Source organism: Schistocerca americana, chromosome 1, assembly GCF_021461395.2.
Source record: "Schistocerca americana isolate TAMUIC-IGC-003095 chromosome 1, iqSchAmer2.1, whole genome shotgun sequence".
NCBI classification, from domain to species: Eukaryota; Metazoa; Arthropoda; class Insecta; order Orthoptera; family Acrididae; genus Schistocerca; species Schistocerca americana.
This window is the reverse complement of record NC_060119.1, coordinates 560,811,407-560,818,317: the sequence shown is the minus strand read 5'-3', so window position 1 is coordinate 560,818,317 and position 6,911 is coordinate 560,811,407. Positions and strand designations below refer to the sequence as shown.

Sequence of the window (6,911 nt, the reverse complement as noted above, 5' to 3'; positions counted from 1 at the left end):
CCACTACCCTCCGCAGTCATCCGTGGCATGAAGCCTGCCTTGAGGCAGCGCCTCTTAGCACAAAAGGGAAATTTAGTAGCACCACCCTGCCCCTCTGGAGAGTGCTCTAGATGGATTTATCAAAAGTCTGCTGCTTGGAAAACAGGGAGCGTTCTCCTTAAAGTGACCCCTGTTTCACACTGCAGTGTCTTCAGTACAATGTGATCCGGCAAGCACACTGCTGGGCAGTCAGCGCGATCAACGCTGACAAAAGCGTTTTTTCTTATTGGTGAAAAAAATTTAGAAAATTAAAAATAAAAACATGTTGAGGGCATCGCATCATATGGAAACAGGACGAGCCTGTAGCATTGAGGAACGCTTCCAAACAACTATATGAAGGTGATGACCTCTATATTTAATCCGCGTTCCAAACGTCGCGGCCTCCCCTTGTAAGCTAAGGACATCACACACATCACTGCCCGAGGCAGGATTCGAACCTGCGACCGTAGCGGTCGCGCGCTTCCAGACTGAAGCACCTAGAACCGCTCGGCCATACCGGCCGGCCCCATTCGGGGAAGTTCGTCCGCCAACTGCAAGTCATTCCAGTCGACACCACATTGGGCCAATCATTGAAGAGGATGAAATGATGATGAGGACACCACAACACCCACTCCCAGAGCGGAATCTCCAACCCGGCGGGGAATCGAACCCAGGCCAGCTTGCATGGGAGGCGAGCACATACCACCCAGCTAAGCAGACGGGTTCCGTGTTATGATTTTTTGAAATGATAGCGGAACTTTACGTACACCGCATAGTATTCGGAAATAATTTTACCGCCACGCTCGAAACACATGTGTTGAGTGAGATAGATGATCACTATTTTGCCGCACGTTCAAGCAGGAAGAAGATAATAAACCGGTAGTTAACAGGGAGGCCGTATTATTATTTTCCAGCAGAGGTGAAACACAGTGTTTACAGCTTGTCAAAATAGATACCACCGCCTACGAGATAGCATCTGTGCAAGGACTCGCTGCTCAGTTAACTGCCTAGCAGTCGCCCACGTGCTGCGGCTACTGGCGAAACACTAGGTGCCTGCCAGCGCAGCAGGTAAGTACGGGGCGGCTAGAGATAACACACGTACACTGGCGTCCAGATATGCCGCTGTCGACGAGAGGTGGCGTCAACGCATTCCGCCGTCGCACCTTCACTGCTGTGACATGTAATACGTCAAGGGGGACAGGGCTTCTGGACAAGGCCGATGTGAAGAAAACCTCGGCGCGGTCGCTTCTTTCGTCATACCCTTACCGGATAAATCTGGCCTCACGGCCGCTGGGAACGTTCAAGGGCGTTATTTCTCATTTAAACGGGCAGCCGCCTCTTTATCCGCTGGTCGTGCGAATTCGGATGAAGAGCTGTTTGTATTCATTGTGTTTTAAATGATATCGAGGAACTGCCCATACTACCGAGTGCAAAACTAAGAAAACGTGAGACAACAATAAATTGTAGTTACTTCATTGAAAAGACATGGACATATCGAAATTTTTACAGTTAATATTTGTACATTTTGCTATCACAGATGTAGTGCCATTGAAAAGGCGTTGACCATAATCAGTTAAATTAAAAAACAGACCCCTTTTACAAAGTCTGATGAACTTATAAATAGAATTACAGAACTGTGTGTTCAAAGAACTTTGAGTTAACGGGGTGAGGAGTAATAAACAGATTTGAGTTCTTCATCGTTTTGACCCTTTGTTTGTTATACTTTACACTAAAACTAAACCAAACTCCACCCGAACAGGCCATGAAGCCTCAACGGTTCCGACCAGCCGCCGTGTCATCCTCAGCCCATAGGCGTCATTGGAAACGGATATGGAGGGGCATATGATCAGTACACCGCTCTCCCGGCCGTATGTCAGTTTACGAGACCGGAGCCGCTACTTCTCAATCAAGTAGCTCCTCAGTTTGTCTCATAAGGGCTGAGTGCACCCCGCTTGCCAACAGCGCTCGGCAGACCGGATGGTCACCCATCCAAGTGCTAGCCCAGCCCGACAGCGCTTAACTTCGGTGATCTGACGGGAACCGGTGTTACCACTGCGGCAAGGGCGTTGGCGTTATACTTCACACTGTTCACCAAAACATCCAGGATGTCCTTTTCAGCTGTATAGTCATAGCAATTCGGAGACGCTGTTAACTGCAACAGGTGTATTGTCTTGTTCGTGGCCATGTAACCGAGTCTTAAATTTACTTGTCGTGACGATCTCCATCAGCTTATTCTCAGAAATAAAAAACCACTGGGTATGAGATTCGCACTGTTGGATAGCCCAGTGCCAAATCCCTTTGGTGTGAGCTGTTACACATTTATGAGTGGCTAGTCAGCGCTTTCGTTGAGCCTTTGTCGATGTGGGCGCTACAAACAGAACACTTCATAGAGATTATTCGACTAAGTGAAATGTGATAGGACGTCCTACGCTAGACAGTATAAAGTTTTTTGCTGTAGCTCCTCTGCAATGGGCAACAGAGTAATGGTAGAATCGGTACATATCAGGACTCCGTCGACCAATAGCTCATTTTCTTCTTCTAAACACGTTTCTCATCAGAGTTACCAAAAGCTGTATATTAAAACTACCTCTCCAAGGAAGTCTTATAGGGTCATTACTTTTCACTGTATCCACATGTAAATGACCTTGCCTATAACGTAGGAGGTTCCATGAAGTTTCTCGCTGATGATTCTGTTGCATACAGAGAAATCGCAAAGCAAGAAAATAGTAGCGGAATGCAGGAAATCACGCAGAGGATCGACGCTTGGTGCAGGGAGTAGAAACTGACCCTCAACACAAACAAGCGTTATGTATTGAGCATAAATAAGCAGGAACACCCATTATCGTATGATCACACGATCGCAGAACAATCACCGGAAACCCTCACAGCCTCAGAATATCTAGGATTATGTGTACGGAAAGATTAAAATTGAATTTTATAGATCACTTTTTACGAAATGATTGTCTGATTTATGTAGAAGTTGGTTGAATTTTTAGCATGACACATCCAATTCCTTATCTATCTTTATAGATTATTTTTCTTGAATTGACTGTGTGCTTAATTTGTAGACGTTAATTTTAATTTTAGAGTGACATTTCCATTTTATTGTTTTTAGACAATTTTATAAAATCACTATATACTCAAGTTGTAGATGTTAATCTGAATTTTAAGGTGACAAGTCCAATTACTTTAACGGCACGTAACATCCACAGATTGTTATTTCATACAGGCTGCTTCACTAACCATAATTGGCCATGGTAGAATAAAAATATACATTTGAACTGACGAGGTACAGTGCATCGAGCTCTAAATCTGGGTATGTACCATTTCTTCCGTACATGTATTTTTGTGATTTTCGTAGAAATTACTTTCATTTTTTCTATATAGCTGACAGATCTTGGTGTTGGCTGTCGCCGAAACGCATTACATCTACATCTACGAGATTGCTCTGCTATTCACGATAAAGTGCCTATCAGAGGGTTCAATGAACCACTGTCAAGCACTTACATTTTTCTGTGCGAGACCTGATTTCTCTTATTTTATCGTGATGATCATTTCTTCCTATGTATGTGGGTGCCAACAGAATGTTTTCGTAATTGGAGGAAAAAACGGGTGACCGAAATTCCATGAGAAGATCCCGTCGCAACGAAAAACGCCTTTGTTTTAATGATTGCCACTATACGTATCATGTCTGTGACACTATCTCCCCTACTTCCCGATAATACAAAACGAGCCGCTCTTCTTTGTACTTTTTCGATGTCATCCGTCAGTTCCATTTGATGCGGATCCCACACCGCACAGCAATACTCCAGAATAGGGCGGACAAGCGTGGCGTAAGCAGTCTCTTCAGTAGACCTGTTGCACCTTCTAAGTATTCTGCCAACGAATCGCAGTCTTTGGTTGGCTCAACCCACAACAATTATGTATGTGATTGTTCCAATTTAGGGTATTTGTAATTGTAATCCCTAAGTGTTTAGGTGAATTTATAGCCATCAGATTAGTGTGACTTATCGCGTAATCAAAATTTAACGGATGTCTTTTAGCACTCATGTGAATAACTTCACACTTTTCTTTATTCAGGGTCAGTTGCCACTTTTAGTACCATACAGATATCTTATCTAAATCATATTGCAATTCGTTTTGGTCATCTGATGACTTTACAAGACGGTAAATGACAGCATCATCTGCAAAAAATCTAAGACGGCTATTGAGATTAACATAGATCAGGAACAATAGAGGGCCTATAACACTTCCTTGGGGAACGCCTGATATTACTTCTTTTTTACTCGATGACTTTCCGTCTTTTACTACGAACTGTGACCTTTCTGACAGGAAATCACGAACCTAGTCGCACAACTGAGGCGATATTCCATAGGGACGCAGTTTGGTTAGAAGACGCTTGTGAGGAACGGTGTCGAAAGCCTTCTGGAAATCTAAAAATATGGAATCAATGTGACAAACCATGTCGATAGTACTCATTACTTCATGAGTATAAAGAGCTAGTTGTGTTTCGCAGCCGGCCGCTGTGGCAGAGCGGTTCTAGGTGCTTCAGTCCTGAATGGCGCGACCGCTACGGTCGCAGGTTCGAATCCTGCCTCGGTCATGGATGTGTGTGGTGTTCTTAGGTTAGTTAGGTTTAAGTAGTTTTAAGTTCTAGGGGACTGATGACATAAGATGTTAAGTCCCATAGTGCTCAGAGCCATTTCAACCGCCGGCCGGAGTGGCCAAGCGGTTCTAGGCGCTACAGTCTGGAACCGCGCGACCGCTACGGTCGCAGGTTCGAATCCTGCCTCGGGCATGGATGTGTGTGATGTCCTTAGGTTAGTTAGTTTTAAGTAGTTCTAAATTCTAGGGGACTGATGATCTCAGAAGTTAAGTCCCATAGTGCTCAGAGCCATTTCAACCATCTGTGTTTCGCAAGAACGATATTTTCTGAATCCGTGCTGACTACATGTTTTTAAATTGTTTTCTTCGAGGTACTTCATAATGTTCGACTACAGTATATGTTCCAAAACCCTACTGCAAGCCGACGTTAGTGATATGAGCCCATAATTCAACGGATTACTCCTACTTCCCTTTTTGGGTATTGGCGTTACTTGAGCAATTTTCCAGTCCTTAGGTGCGGATCTTTCTGTGAACGAGCGGTTGTATATAACTGCTAAATATGGAGTATGTTCGACGCAGTCGCGCATTGTCATCCATAAAAATGAAGTCAGGGCCGAATGAACACCTCAAAAAACGCACATGACGAAGGAGTACAACGTCACAGCAACTTGACCTGACAGTGTACCGTGTTCAAAGAATTGGAGGTCTGTACACCCACGCAATACCATGCCTCAACACAACGTAACATGTGGACCAGCAAAACGAACATGTTCTACAATGTCCCTGGATGACTTATGTATTCTCACTTCTCGCCACATGAGAGCACGACCAGAATCACTACTATCACTGCTCAGACTCAATCTGGTCTCATCCGAAAAGAGCAGGCGACCCCACATCTCGCTGGTTCAGTCCCTATGCTTTTGGCATTGTCGTAAACGGTGTCGTCGATGTATGGAATGGAACGCAACGTACTGGTTATCGGGCATAGAAATGACCCAATGCAGACGACGTGCCACAATGGAGTGTAATATTAGGCTACGTCCCTTACGGTCCTGTTAATTGAGGCTACAATTGCACCGCCGTCTCACGAGGGTTCCTTGTTGCCTGTTGCACAATGTAGCGGTCATCTGCTGCTGTAGTTTATCGTGTTCGAACAAATACTCTCCTTCGGGTAGCAGTTCCTGTGATTCGGAACGCCCCCTATGAACGTGAAACAACGCTGCTAACAATACCAAACTTCCGCTACAGTCGTTACACTTCGTCGTTGTTCCAATTTCCCGATTATTCTCTCAGTGTGAAGTCGTCCAGACTTTATTTCCGGGACAAGCTGTAGCGAAGAGCACCATGAAGTGCACCGTAACTGTTCGTTGATTGACACAAATTGTTTTCTCCTGTCCCTTCGACAGCCTTTAGTGTAGCGGAGACAGCCCTCTTCGGCGTTATATGCTGAGGTGACAATAGTCGTGGGATAGCAATACGCGCAGATACGGATGGCGGCAATATCGCGTACAAAACGCATAAAAGTGCCGTGCATTAGCATAGCTGTTATTTGTAGTCAGATGATTGATGTGAAACAGTTTCCGACGTGATTATGGACGCACAACGATAATTAACAGACGTTGAACGTGAAATGGTTGTTGGAGATAGGCGCATGGGACATTCCATTTCGGAAACAGGGAATTCGGTATTCCGCGATCCACAGCGTCAAGAACGTCCCAAGAATAGCAAATTTCAGGCGTTACCTTTAACCACGAACAACGCAGTCTCCGATGTCTTTCATTTAACTGCCAATAGCAGTATTGCGTATTTGTCACTGTTAACAGACAAGCAACACTACGCGAAATAACAGCAGAAATCAATGTGGAAGTACGACGAACATATCCATTAGTACAATGCGGCAAAATTTGGCTTTGGGCTATGGAAATGGACGACTGAAGCGAATACCTTTGTTAACAGCAGGACATCGCCTGCACCGCCTTTGCTGGACTCGGGATCATATCTGTTGACCCTAGACGAATGGAAACCGCTATCTCGTCAGGTAAATTCCGATTTCGGCGGTAAAAGCCGATGGCAGGGTACGAGTGTGGCGAAGACACCACATAGCCGTAGAACCAAATTGTCAAGGCACTTTACAAGCTGGTGGTGGCTTCATAAAGGTGTGGGCTGAGTTTACATGGAATGGACTGGATCCTCTGGTCCAACTGAACCGATCATTGCAGCGCGGAGTAGCCGGTGCAGGGAGTGGCAACTGACCCTTAACATAGACAAATGTAATGTATTGCGAATAC

The 6,911-nt window shown here is 45.0% G+C and overlaps 1 pseudogene; it reads right to left on the bottom strand.

The window, feature by feature from the left end:
- Nucleotides 1-1,971: 1,971 nt before the first annotated feature.
- LOC124558011 lies at nucleotides 1,972-2,089 on the bottom strand (annotated as a pseudogene).
- Between the last annotated feature and the right edge of the window lie 4,822 nt (nucleotides 2,090-6,911).